The sequence below is a fragment of the Ornithodoros turicata genome, chromosome 2, assembly GCF_037126465.1.
Source record: "Ornithodoros turicata isolate Travis chromosome 2, ASM3712646v1, whole genome shotgun sequence".
Classification (NCBI taxonomy): Eukaryota; Metazoa; Arthropoda; class Arachnida; order Ixodida; family Argasidae; genus Ornithodoros; species Ornithodoros turicata.
This window is the reverse complement of record NC_088202.1, coordinates 24,246,967-24,261,060: the sequence shown is the minus strand read 5'-3', so window position 1 is coordinate 24,261,060 and position 14,094 is coordinate 24,246,967. Positions and strand designations below refer to the sequence as shown.

The 14,094-nt window shown below is 44.0% G+C and overlaps 2 long non-coding RNA genes across 2 annotated transcripts; one reads left to right on the top strand and one right to left on the bottom strand.

Moving 5' to 3' along the window:
• The first annotated feature begins 682 nt into the window (after nucleotides 1–682).
• Nucleotides 683–1,764, top strand: LOC135383229 (uncharacterized). The gene is made up of 2 exons (XR_010419761.1): nucleotides 683–840; nucleotides 1,122–1,764. It is a non-coding gene; the product is annotated as an uncharacterized LOC135383229 (long non-coding RNA).
• Nucleotides 1,765–8,488: 6,724 nt separating this feature from the next.
• Nucleotides 8,489–10,915, bottom strand: LOC135383228 (uncharacterized). Its single transcript, XR_010419760.1, has 4 exons — nucleotides 10,770–10,915; nucleotides 10,559–10,688; nucleotides 10,218–10,302; nucleotides 8,489–8,587 (listed from the first exon to the last, which is right to left on the bottom strand). It is a non-coding gene; the product is annotated as an uncharacterized LOC135383228 (long non-coding RNA).
• Nucleotides 10,916–14,094: the final 3,179 nt, after the last annotated feature.

The window sequence follows — 14,094 nt, the reverse complement described above, 5'->3', positions numbered from 1 at the left end:
ATTTCATAGCTCACAAGCAAACGTAGCGTACCGCAGTGAAGGTTACCACTGAAATCACCACTGTTTGAAGCTAAAAAGTAACACGTTATTTTGACGGTACTTATTTAATTTACTACATGTATTTAACGCGAAATTTTCCATGTTTTTGCACGGCATACGTTTATATACCTGCATTTTGATCCACATTTGGTCCGGCTTGAAGGCTGGAATCCATATGTATCCCGAGCTGAATCTGTAGCGATCCATATAATACGGAGCCACGTAAAGAAACGAAAGCTACTGCGCCTTTTTTCCCTTTCCTCTCATTTTGCGTGTGTGTATGTTTCTGTGTTACGGCGCACCCGCAAGATCGTCGCTGCACGGCCTGAATGCCAAATACAACTAGCACAGCTGTAACTTCACGCCGTTAACTAACATATAATGCAAGCAAGCATGGAGCGAAAGAGAAACTACAACCAGTATCTCTGGGACTCGACATGTGACGTGCCGATTCGCTTCAAGCACCGTTTGAAAGAAAAGAACACTGGTGCTGCTGCCGACAACCAATCCTCCACTCGAAGCAGTGGGTATGACATCGAAGCATGCAGCAACTTGGCAGAGGAATCAGTTTCGTCCAGTTCAGCGTGCTGTGCCACAGGAAGCAAAACACGGACGAACGACGATGAAGTTACAGACGGCGATAGCTCCGGCTCTGAGCTGAACGACGAATATATTTCGCCACCTTATAGCAGCGGTTCTTGTCGCCCAGCCAGCTCGTTCCCCACTGAAAGTATCTCAGGTGAAGATGAGATCGAAGACCACACGGAGGCAGCAGTGTAAGCGGATAATGACAGTAAATTGGTGAGATTTTGCCGGTATTTCTCACAACGATTGAAATGCAAACAGGGTGCTGTGCATGCGTACAGTTTCTTGTATATGGGCTATTTTGTAGACTTTTGTCTTGCCACCATGGTGTAGGTTTTCTTTTTTTGTATTTTGATAGAAGTTTAAGCATAGCAAAAAGCAACATCTTCCTGGGGATTTTTATATAATTGCCAACCACCTGCCCATAATATTCTTCTGTTTGTACACGCTGACTTGTGGATGTCTTATTTTGTTCGTTTTCTCCACCACATTGACAGGCAAAGCCCCTCTTCCCTGGATCAAAACTGACGGAAGGAGAGAGCATGCTTCTCATCATGGGACACAGTCTGAGACACGACGCCTCGAAGGAGGCGACCGAAAGCCTTCTGAAGCTGGTTAATGCGCACCTACCTGAAGGAACAGAGTTCCCAACATCCAAGTATTCATTTTTCAAGTATTTCACCAGCACTGAATATAAGAAGAGCAGACATTTTTACTGTACCAGTTGCAACTCCTACATTGGGACTCTGGAAGAAGTCGAAACTGTTTTGTGTCAGAAATGCAAGAGTGAGTTTGACGTAAACAGTCTTGTTAGGACCTCATCCTATTTTTTTCTGCCTTGACCTTGCGTCACAGATAACTGACATTTTGAAAACCACACAAATCAAGCTCAGCCCGACAAGAGTATCATATGATATGTCGGACATCACAGACAGTATCGGCTACAGAAGGCTCCCTAGGGGACCTGATGATATCAGCCTAACCTTCAACACGGATGGTGTTCCACCCTTCGAAAGCAGCGGCTTTGGGATCTGGCCTCTTCTACTACAGATGAATGAGCTGACGTACAAAGAGCGGGTTCAAAAGCAGATCCTCGCAGGCCTATGGTTTGGACCGAATAAACCTGCTATGAACACTTTTCTACTGCCGTTTGTGCAGACCATGAATACTCTTTCTGCTAGTGGTATTGTGTGGGAAGACTCTCATGGGCACCTAAGGAAGACAAAAGTGTTTCCTGGACCATGTAGTGTTAACTGTGTGGCCAGATGCGAGCTCATGGGGATGACCCAATTCAATGGCAAGCACGGCTGAAACTGGTGTGAGCTTCTAGGGGAAGTTATTGCGAAAGGCAATGGACATTGCAGGGTTTACCCCGTACCCACATCTGTCCAAAAACTACGGACTCACGAGTCATTTCAAACGCATGCCCACAAAGCCAAAACAAAAGCGAGAAACATAAGCTGTGGAATCAAACGAATAAGTGTCCTGACGCTCCTAGCTTACTTCACCTTTTCTTCTGGCTTTGTGGTCGATTACATGCACGCAGTGTGCTCCGGATTTGTTAATGCGACAACGCTTCTTGAGCTAAAGTCAAAAAGATGCCGTGGCTTTCACTTGCGCCACAACCCTCAGGAAGTGAACCGGAAACTGATGACCCTATGCCCTGTGTGGGAGCTATCACGGCGACCAAGATCTTTGAAAGATCTGAACTACTGGAAGTCCGCAGAATGGCGAAACTGTATGCTATTCTTCTCACCAGTGGTGTTGCGTGGTTACATCCCCACACGGCACTATCGAAACTGGCTCGCATTTGTGAATATGATGCACTACCTATTAGGACAGCACATCAGTTTTGAAAACTTGAACCGTATCAAACATGACATGCTGAACTTCCTAAAAGAATATCAGGAGCCCTACGGCAGAAAGCACATGACTTACTATTCACACCTGCTGCTTTATCTTGTCGATACTGTTAAGGAGTGGGGCCCGTTATGGTCTTACTCTATGTTCCCTTTTGAAGGTATGAACGGCAAATTGGGAAAAATGGTGAAGGGAACACGATACCCTGAACGACAAAACATTGAGAAATTCTGCCTTATTCAAGCAATGCCAAGGCTTTGTATGCATTCTATGAACAAGGATAAAGAAGTTCAGGGAATGTTTAAAGCATTATGCAAGGGATACAACTTGAGGGTGAAACACCTGCAAAATGGTACTGTTGCATTTTATGGGCAGGGCACCAACAGGGCGTATGGGGTGCACTATAAGAAAATGATTATTGGTGCATTTACGCTGTGCACCGCCGTACTGGACAAATCACACAGAATGAAGTCTCTTGTAGTAATAGATGGTGTGTTTGCGCGGCTGCAGGACATAGTTGCTATTTGTTCTTTAGGTCATACAACATGTACATGTTTCAAAGATGTTATCATGTATGTCGTGATATGTTGCATACCTTCTGCAGCAACAAATTCTTTGGATTAGTTGAGGTGGAGACCACTAGAGAAATGAGGTCTATTAGGGTCGTGGTAGTAAATAAATGCCTTGCAGTCGTCTGTGATGGTTCCACATTTTTGTGTACACTATACGAAAATCTTGTTTTGCAAGCCACTTAATAAGTGACATCCAGTGTAGTTCAAAGTAGCTTCCTTTGGTAATGGCAAAGATATCAATGGCCAAGACAGTCACAAGCCATACCTTTAACATATTTGATTCTATTATGCTGTGTACTAAATGTGTGTTTTGTGAGTGCTGTGCAATAGTTCTGTACGAAAAAGTTTAACTGAAATTGTTCTTGCATTTTGTCTGAAAACCGGCGTGTGTACAAATGTAATGTATTGTGTTTTGCAGCAAACAGAAGATTGTGTCTCCCTCATTTTATGCTCTTAAAAAGTTGTTAAAATCACAACCTAAAGGCAGTAAGAGTTTGTCGCAATTTTTACTCCCTTTATAGTAATTCACGCAGCAACCACTACACTGACAATATTTTTTTTACAACCGCACGGTGCAGGTGTGTTGTTCTGCCCACGATCTACTTAATAAGAGAGCGACCAGACCACTTTCCCAAATCCCTATGGCTGTCCGCTGAGCCTCCTCACCCTTTCCTCCTCTCACTGGTGAAACGCCCGCTAGGCGCGCTGCCCACATTCCCTAAAACAGCGGGACGCCGCATTGGGGCATGTGACGACAGGGTGTTCGTATTGACTCGTGTACATCTTTTCGACGTCTGTTTTGATTTGTAATGTGCAATATCGACTCCTGCACTCATTTTATCGGAGCATACACAGGGATGGTGTTTATTTTGTTTCCTCGTGCTATAGTACTGTTATAAGCATATGCAGTGCGTGACACGAGCGCATCTCGTATTGTAACACAGCATAAGGTACTTCATTTGATACCACGCCATGCTTAAAAAACAAATTCCCCCATACCTGGTTGAACCTGGGAGGTACCCGGGTTCGAGTTCCGGAGCCGGCTGTGCTATCTGGATTTTTTCCTGGCTTTTCGTCAGACGCTATCAGACATATGTCGGCACAGTTCGCTCAGAAGTTGGCCCAGGACGCATATTCCCCCACCGCGTTAGTCGTGATGTTGCCCACCTCTATGAGTCGGACAACAGCGAGCCCTTTCACCCCCATCACCACCACCCCATACAGGTATCGCTGTAAAAAATCGATCAGTTCACTGACGATCCAGCAGCAGAATCAATCCTGCTCTGTCACGTGGAAGTGCGCGCAGGGACTGAAACCGGGACGGAACCGAAGACCGCTTGAAACCCAAATTTCTTCCAGATCCATATCTACAATTCACCATTCGCAATTAACCGAAACCGTATCCTGAACCGAATCATGTGGTTGCAGACACCGGTTCGTAAGAATCTGTTCAAGCGTGAACGCGATCAACTTTGCATGCGATACTTGTATTGCCTTACAACTCTGATTAGTGGTGTTGAACGTGCTTCTGTTGAACTAGACCTCTTTGTTATATAATGGCTGCACTTCTCCTCCAGGTAAAGGAGAAACATGTCAATACGTTTTCGCTAATATATACTTGCAGTGTAGTCCTGCTAATGGGGAGGGGGTTGTTTATATATCAAAAAGGCAAGACTAGCCTGCAAAGAGCCGGCTAAGCTTTTCGAATAAAATTTCCGGCGACTTATAAGTTCATTTTTACCCGAGAGCACTGCAACATCCACGCAGCCTGCAGATACATATCCTGGAGAAAACCAAAAAAGTACCGGTTCAACTGTTTGGTTACCGGTAACAACGGCGAACCTTGTAACTGTCACCGAAACCACTCTCAAATTTCTGACACTGAACCCTAACCGAACTGATATTCGCTTCGGTTTCAGTCCTTGAGTGATGGACTAAGGTACGGTTTCACCAACGCCAATTAACATTTGAACCGAGACAGGAAGTTACTGTCACTGGAATATTCATCAGATCACAGAACCCTGCATATTAGTCCGTAGCTAAGCACCTTTGGTGAAAGCGGGCCATAGGATAACAGCAGTTCCTGCTGCTCTTCCCGTGGCGATACACTCTGTTGCAAATCTTTTCTACTTGCTCAAAAAGCAATGGAAATACTGTTAACAATACTTTAAGGGGCAGCATAAAAGTGACCGCAGTTGGACTGTAAGCTTTTAGAGAAATATCTCAGATGACAGCACACTTTTTCGCCTTTCGCACGAGGAGGCATCTTGCCTTGCAAAGAGGCACTACGAAATAAGCCATGCCCATGTGAACTGACGGTCTTCGTGACGGCTTGGTGCGTAAAGATTACGATATGTTTGGCGAATAAAGGGCACAAATAGCTGATGCGAAGAAATTCGTAGGAAAGATACCGCATAAGCACTACAACACCACTGAAGTAGGAAATGTCTCCATCTCCATTTTTTTCTTTTAAAATCAATCAATCAATCAGGGAATGTCGCTAGCACCACCAATGCTCCTGCGGCAAACATGTGAAACAAAAAACCCAGCGCGGGAACGGGGGTCAAGTGAACTGGTCGCTCTCTTATTAAGTAGGTTGTGGTTCTGCCGAGGCACACTTCGTTTCATTAAACTGTTGCTAGTCCCAGCATGTCGCTTGTTCCTCTTCTCTCTCGTCTGTGTTTTATCCGCTGGTTTTACCCCTTTTAGCATGTAATTACCCCAGCATCAGACTCTCCTACTTTTGTCAGCACGTTAGGAAAGCGGGAACCACCAGAGATGTGCAATACTCCACTATTATTATTCTGTCAAGCTCCTGTCACTCCTACGTATGGCCACAATGCAAATACTTCCTTCTCTAACGTAGGGTTGTTACACTAACATGCAAATTAGGAAAGAAAGGCAACTTACAGTAACATACATATGACAGCCAGGTTTATTAGCAGTTGTGTGCAGTTGAACGCGGGTTACAAATCAAAACACACTTGCCATGTTACTTATTGTGGCACTGACTTTGAGGAGATCACAACTGAATTGCAGCCTGCCCTTTGAAGCTTTCGACTAGGTTTTAGAGAGGAACACAACCTACGAAGAGGAAACAGCATATTGTGACATCAAAGACTAACATGTGCGAGGAATGTCAAACTCAGGACATAAACGACGAACACACTGTACAACATCTACTTTATGCCTATTGGTATATGCAAAGGCACTACACAAACCAAGTAACCATCATGCGCGACCAAACAGAAAAAAGGAAAATGAAAATAGGAAATCTGTGGCCCATGCTGCTTTAAACTTGCGCTCATCAAGGATCTAAAGAGAGAAGAAAAAGAAAAAAGGGGGGGGGGGAACACAACTATATATACAGGGTGTATGCAGAAAAACGTGACCCACATTTTTACATGTAACTCGTTGTCTACTTAACCGAGAAACTTCCGGTGGAGCACGACGGCGTATTTATGCATGCGAAAGCTACAAAAAAATCCTGGAAGTCATACTCAGTGTAAAAAAATAAACAGAGCGCGAAAACATGGGCTTCCATGCATTAGAATAGGGCGGGCATGACAGTGCATGGTAGTGCATTTCGGTCTCAGGAGAGTTATGTGCAGGCACCGCTAGGGGTACTGCCGATGAGCATCCATGTGGGACATCGTTTCGATTTATGCACCGATAGCTCCCCTAGCGGTACCCGAACACAACTCTCCTACGTCCACCATGTTGCCCTTTCACATACACCCTGTTGTCCACCATGTTGCCCTATTCTGATGCACGGAAGCCGACGTTTTCGTTGTTCCGTCTATTTTTTTAAGCTGAGTATGGCTTCCACAATTCTGCTGATTTCGCAAGCATAAATGCGCGATCGTGCGCCACCGGAAGTTCGTTAGTTAGGTAGGCAACAAGCTATTTGCCTAAATGCAGGTCACGTTTTTCTGCACACATCCTGTACATATTCCTGGTCGAAATACACGGTAGCGCATACAGTGGATACCATTTCTCATTTTAACACATCAAGGCGCCGTCCGTATGCAAAAAACCGGTTTGCAAAAGGCTTTACGATCAAAACGAATTCCAGGTACTCCACGAAAATCGAATCACTGCCGCCTGTAATTCACCATCGCTGCACCTCTTGACCGAGTCGGTCAGGCAACGAATGAGGAAAATGTAAGGCGTGCTGCTGGTTAAGCGCCACTTGAAGAAAATCGTTTTCAAACACTGGTTCTCATAAAGGCTTACCTTAATGAGAATGAACCATCAGATGACTTCAAACTGGTAATCGCCAACAAAACAAGATGAAATGAGACGCTCGCTCCGTCATGTTTACCATCCAGCCAGCCAGCCGCACCGCAACCACGCAACGTCGCCGTTCGGTGGCGCGTCGTACCACCTCTTTCAGCAGGAGAAAAAAATGATGAATGCTTGTGACTGCTTATGTAGTGACTGTAACTGTCAATGAATACTCTCAGCTGCTCGTATAAAGAGTGTCAAATTTTGACGTAAGGTCACACGGACATAACGTCTAATTGGCTGTTTTCCGTGAAACAATTTATGCGAGACAGTGAGAAAACTCATCTGACGCACCGTTTTGCGGATGACACTTAATGCGTTTACCAATTTCAAACTACACAAAAAGGCTATAGAACTTTCGCAATTGAAAAGTTGATGTGGGATGTCGCAAGAACTTCAATTGTGCACTTAATGTGAAAACACATTAGGCATTGAATTTCTGTTGCGTTTCTGATGAGTCATTAGGAACACATTAGAACCAAACCAGAAATTGAATACCTATTTTCAGAAGGGGAGAAGGAAGCTGCGGCAGTGCAAAAGTGGCCACCCCTTTGCCAACATGCACCGCGTCAGAGCAGCGATCTGTGATGCGGTTTTTGAATAGTGAAGGTGTTAAACCAACTGAAATTCACCACAGGATGAAAGCGCAGAACGGTGACTCACGTCACGCAGTTGATCACCGGAGTCGGTACACTATCACCAACCTTAAACAAAAAAATCGAGAAAGGAGCGGTGCCATTCGCTCGTCGCCAAACCCCCCCCCCCCAAAAAAAAAAGAAAGAGAAAATAACCCTTACAAAAAATCTTAATGAGTTTCTAAAGAAAAGTCAATGACTTTTGACATCACACTCATCAGAATTTCTGATGACTTTTTTAATGAGTTTCTGATGTATTTCTGTTGAAAATTGGCCACCGCGTTTCTGATTAGTATCTGATGAGTACATTTCTGTTGAGTTTCTGGCGTGTTTCTTGACAGTTACTGTAGAGTTTATAATGTGTTTCTTGACAGTTTCTGTTGAATTTATGATGTGTTCCTGTTGAAAATTGGGCACTGAATTTCTGATAGGTACCTGATGTGCGTGTAGAGTTTTTGACGTGCTCCTGCAGTATTATACAAGAGTGTTTGCACTACGAAACCACAAAAATATACCACCACAGAACATTTATTTGAGCTCTCTTTACACCATCGAGGACAAACTGTTCTTCAGCTGAATAACGGTGTTGTCGAACTTGCTACACACAGTCTGTAAAACGACAAAAAGTTGCAAATTGATAAGTACCGTAGTACACACACTTAATGCAACATATCACAAGCAAGAACTCCAATACAGTAGAACGAGGGTATCACAAACACATGGTGCGCATGTGGCCCACGGTGGCCTATTTTGGCCACCAAATATAAGGAAGCCACCTCAAAAGAAATTAAGCTCAGACTCAAAGAAACCGACAATTAATAATGTCAGCTAGCTGTTTCCCTGATATTCCTATCTCTATTTTCGAAGTTGAAACTGTGAGCAAAGGCAACAATACAGTGCGTAAATTGGTGAAAATATCGGTGCTCTTGAATAATGTCATAATTGCTTGTAAAGCACTACATATTCTTCTCAAATCATTTTTCATATTTTCATCACCTGATCTGAAAAGGTAGCATGCGGAACCATCAGTAAAATCACGATTTCAGCATACACAGCACGTGTGAACAACAATATTGGAAATGGCCAGCTGCCCTTGCAATCTTGCAGCAGATGGAAATTTTACACACTGTTGTTCACAACGAGTTATGATTTCAGACAAATGTGTTGTGTGCAATACCCCAATCCACCAAAGCACCTGCCGGTTAGTGCACTGACCCCTGTTGGATTCATAGCTTCTTTCACAACATTCATAACTTTCAGAGCAATTTATTCGCATTTGACAATTTACCTATGTTCTTAAACGGAGAACAGGTTTTGTAACCTTTGCAGTACAATCTGCCTAAAATTGCTTTTTCGACAAGAGCACCTGCACTGATATTCACCACCACAGCAAATAAATAAGTTTACAAAATTATTATACACATTTGCATTACAGCTTCAGGATATTCCCATTTAGTCGTGACACTAACTTTTGCCAGTAAAGATTGGAAATTCTCAACCATAAAACCAATCTATGTTACTGAAATAACTTAGGCAAATCTGTTCAAATACTCATTCCACACTGGCAAGGATGAGCAGACATCAAGTCGATGGCCGTTGAACATCATTGAACTAAGGGAGTTATGTGGTGCTGCACAAAGACTGTCTATGGTTGCTTCAACTTTAGTCAAACATGAAGTGAAAAATGGCTCCATATATTAGCTGCCCTATAGTCCGATTTACGTAAAAAAAAAAAAAAACTACAGCAGTAAAATTGCAATATCTGTAAAGGGGTCAGACGTGTAGACACCAGTGGAGCTATATTTCGTGTGGAAACTGTTGACAACACATCTTGAAGTGTGTGCTTTATTGACGATAAGGCCATTACCCGAAAGTTCTCAACTGTCTCGCAGAGTCGAAACATGGAAATGCTCCTTAGCACAAAATAAAAGCTCAAGCAACATTACGTTAGTGCATACCTAATAATTTCTACACTAATATGATCACAGTACCCACAGAGCTGCTGCAGCTTCTTCCAGCTGCTTCCTTGAACTGAAGCCATTTGAAAAGCACAGTATGGCAGCATGAAATTGGCCAGCGATAAAGACAATGTGTTTGATGGCGTTGAGATCCCCATGTGATGGTGGTACAGCCTTACTTTCTCAAAGCATGCCATGTTGATGAACAGTGTCAGTAAAGCAGAGTCTAACCAAACCCAATTATATATAATTACTGCTATTTCCAAGATGAGACACATTACCTTTTAATCCTCGGCTGTTGCCACCCCCTTGGACGACTCGAGGCTCTTCGTAATTTTCGTGGCTTCCACAACATACCAATGCAGTCTGAAAAATCAGGAGATAAATATCTGGTAGACATCGAACGTGAAGCATAAGAATGTAGTCATGTCTCGCTTATCCGGAGGCCTGGGGCATTAAACAACATTCCATGTCAAATTATCTCTAGCGCAGAAATTATGCTACAACAGGAATTATGCGAGCATGCTATAAAAACAAAACAGGAACACACCGTAGCGTCACACAGAGTAAACTCAACAATGCATGTTTTCGTGCAATTACGACACAGTGGTGCAAAACGTACCTTTCGTCTTTTCCAAAGCTGCTCAGCGGGCTTTTTGTGGCTTTCGTTACTTTTAACGCTTCCTCCGTGTCGCCTCGTGCACCCTGTTTAGCGTATCTCGCATGACTTCGTTCCGTAACTTTTTCCTCACCTGTGATACGTTACACACAAAACGGGAAGTTATGGCTCAACTCAGGTACACAAACTTGCTTCCAGCAGTATGAACACTTACCATAGCAGTTCGATTATAGCCAGCGGTTCCTTCCTTCCAAATGACACAAGTAACACGCGCAGGACGTGTAAAATCATTAAATTATAGCAAAAAAAACGAAGCGTAAAAACACACGTGCAACGGCGGTAGACATACCAAACGGGAACACAGGCCGAGGATACAGTGACATTTTCCGACATAGCGAGGGGGCGCTACAAGACAACACCTTTTATAATCCATATAATATCAGCATCTTAAGGCGGGGTCCCATAGCCTTGATTTGAGCAGCAGCAGCAGAGCAACAGCAGCGGAGCAGCAGAGCTGCAGCGACACGAGCGGTCCCATAGCACTGGGCGAGAGCAGCAGCGCTGCCGAGCTGCAGAAATTCCCTGCTGCTCTCGTATCCGAATTTTTGGTTGCTGTGCTGCCCTGTTGCTCTGCAGCCTGAGCAGCCGGTCTCGAAAGCCAATCAGGAGGCTGGTTGGTATTGTTTTCGTTCGACGGTGTTTAGGGTTAGCAGGGCGGTGAGTGACGGCAGAAGGTTTGTCTGGTTGTTCTGTGATTTGATTCTGAAGACCTGGATACGCTTGTGATTGCCAGTAGTTTGGAGCGAGTGTTCAATCATCGGGACTGCGTGAAGTGCGCTTTCAGGACATAATTCAGTTCATAAAGTTCAATAAAGTGTTCGACCGAACCTACGTGATACATATGTTGTGTACCAGTTGTAGCTACATGTTCGCTTGTTTTCTGGAAAGTACTTCAAAACCCGTGACCTGATAACGTACAAGCAAATTACTTTCACGTCCATGCCGTGTGAAAACCAAACCGAACAAATTTCTTATGGTCGGTATTCCAAGACCTTGCTAGGTGGTTGTAAATGAAACTGACCCTTGAAAAGGGTAGATGGAGATAGACAACGTTCAGACAACAAGAAAAGGTTCGATAGAGATAGATAATGAACCCATTCCTTGTGAAAACAGGCAGAAAGCAGTGAGTACTAGCAGAAGGGGCCTTTGTTTTCGTTAGACAGTTTTATTTCACTAAGAGCAACGTACGCATTCGACAGTCACCGTAAATCAAAATGTCGAATACTATAGTAACGAGGCAATATTTATACGACAAAATCCCGTAGAAGAATCTCCACACAACACAGCAAGGACTGTTCTGCACAGCGCAGCAGTAGGACGAACCTACGTTGAATGTCATGAAACTGACTACACATCAACGAAGAGTCAGGTAATACGAAGCTCAGACCACCACCACACTCATCTCAAAGTTCACTTATGAGCTCCAAATCCACAATATATCTCTCACACAAACGCCTTTCACCTAGGATTGCGTTCCTAGGTGTGTGCACTAAAAGGCTTAGCCGCTGCGTACGCCTACGGAATGTGCGAAATGTAAACAATGACACAGTTGCCAACACGTTTTGTGTTTCCTAAGCCGCTGCTGCCGCTAATTCAAAACGAAGCTATGGGACGCCTCCAGCAGCAGAGCAGCGGCAGCAGAAAGCTGCTCTGCTGCCATGTTGCCGTGTTGCTGCTGCCGCACCGCTGCTGCTTTGCTGCTGCTGCTCGCATAAAGCTATGGGACCCGGCCCTTACGGTTGCCATTAATGTAATAATAATAATTATTATTATAATTAAACATGTCGTAGCCTAAAAAATTAATTTATAAATGATTATGCACTTTAATTATCAGTAAATACGTTGGATGTCGAAATGTGCGTAAGACGAAGAGAACGAACTATCCGGTGCTGTGCGAATTTCGTGATCTTTTACCCGACTACTTTCCCTCTCAACATTTTTGCCTATTTTTCATACGCCGAAATATCCTTCAAAGCTTTCAAATAAAAACTGTATGCTTGGACAACTGAAGCCCGCTAATTAATAGCAAAGTCGCTATTGTGTGTTGTTTCTTCTAATGTGTTCTGCAGGTCCCCCAAGGTCGCCATTTTCCCATGTATTTGTTCCTATCCCGATGCGTGCAATGCCGGAGGCCGCCCTTAGATACCCCATTGTTACCAGACGTTGGCTTGCGTGGATTGTAGCGCGCTAAAGATCCAGTTGAAGCACAATCCAAGCCAGGCCAAGTCACCGAAGGAGAAATGGACGACTGCAGCGCCTGCGGCGCCTGGTACGACAGGTACGCTATGTGATGCACGCAGCCGTGCACTAGATCCTTCCGATCGCTCAACATGTTTAAAAACGGGACCAAAAAGTGAAACACGACAGAGAAAGTTGTTATACGCGTTTTATTTGGACATATAAAGACTAGATTCATTCGCAGAAACAACAAAAACATTCTCCCGCTAAACTTAGCGCGCTGAAGTGATCCGGAACGGCAACAGTGGGGTATCTAGTGGCGGCCTTCTTCGTTGCACGCTTTTCCGAGGTGAGTTTGGGGGACCTGGTGTTCTGCATGTTGCTGGTAAAATGCCAAAAATGAGAAGATACAAGCAGTGTCATTATAATGGTGTTTGTACTGTACCGATTCGAACTAAACACAGTCTACAAGCTCGAGGTCAAGCTACAGGCCGTGCGAGTGACAGAAGTGTTGCGAATCCGACAAAGATAAGGATATTTTCGAACTTCCATGTTCGACGGAGGAGCGAAGACTCACTTTCCCGCGATTTTTCTACTCCTCACGAAACTTGTGACTTAGTCGGCTGTAGTATATTGTCTGATTACCCGAGGGGTCAGGGCCAGCCGGAGCACTGTGGAGACCTTTTTTTCTTATTTCTCTTTTTTTTGACAGCAGGCAGTGAATTCTTCATCAAACAAGGGTTGCTATCTGCTAGATCCAAATGCGTATGGCGCGCGCAGCTCGTGTACTCAGTTACGGACAGATGAGAAAGACGTCTTGCAGCTATACCCCGTACGTGAGCGCAGCTTCTTTCTTATAGACTGTTCTTGTAAGTTTTAGTAGCACAGTAGCACTAGCCAAGCTCGGACCCAGAGACTGGCTTTATCACCCTCTCTCTTATTTATTTATTACTATTATTATTTATTTTATTTATTTATTTATTTATAATTTTTTTAGTTTATTTTTTATTTTATTTATTTATTTATTATTTTTTAGTTTATTTTTTATTTTTTTGGAGGGGGATGTGGGGCGGTTTCTTTGTCGGAGCGCGTAGTGGGAGAGGGGACAGAGGAAAATCCCATGTATAAAACTACGTTATCGCCCGTCCCCCTCCTGGTATCTGCGGCTGGTTTGAGACATGGTAAATGTCACCGCACTGCACCGTTATTAGTATAAAAACATATCAACGGTCAGTTCAAGCATATTTGTCTTGAACAGCACGAGTGGTATGTCCTGATGATTTCATACATTAAAAACTCTG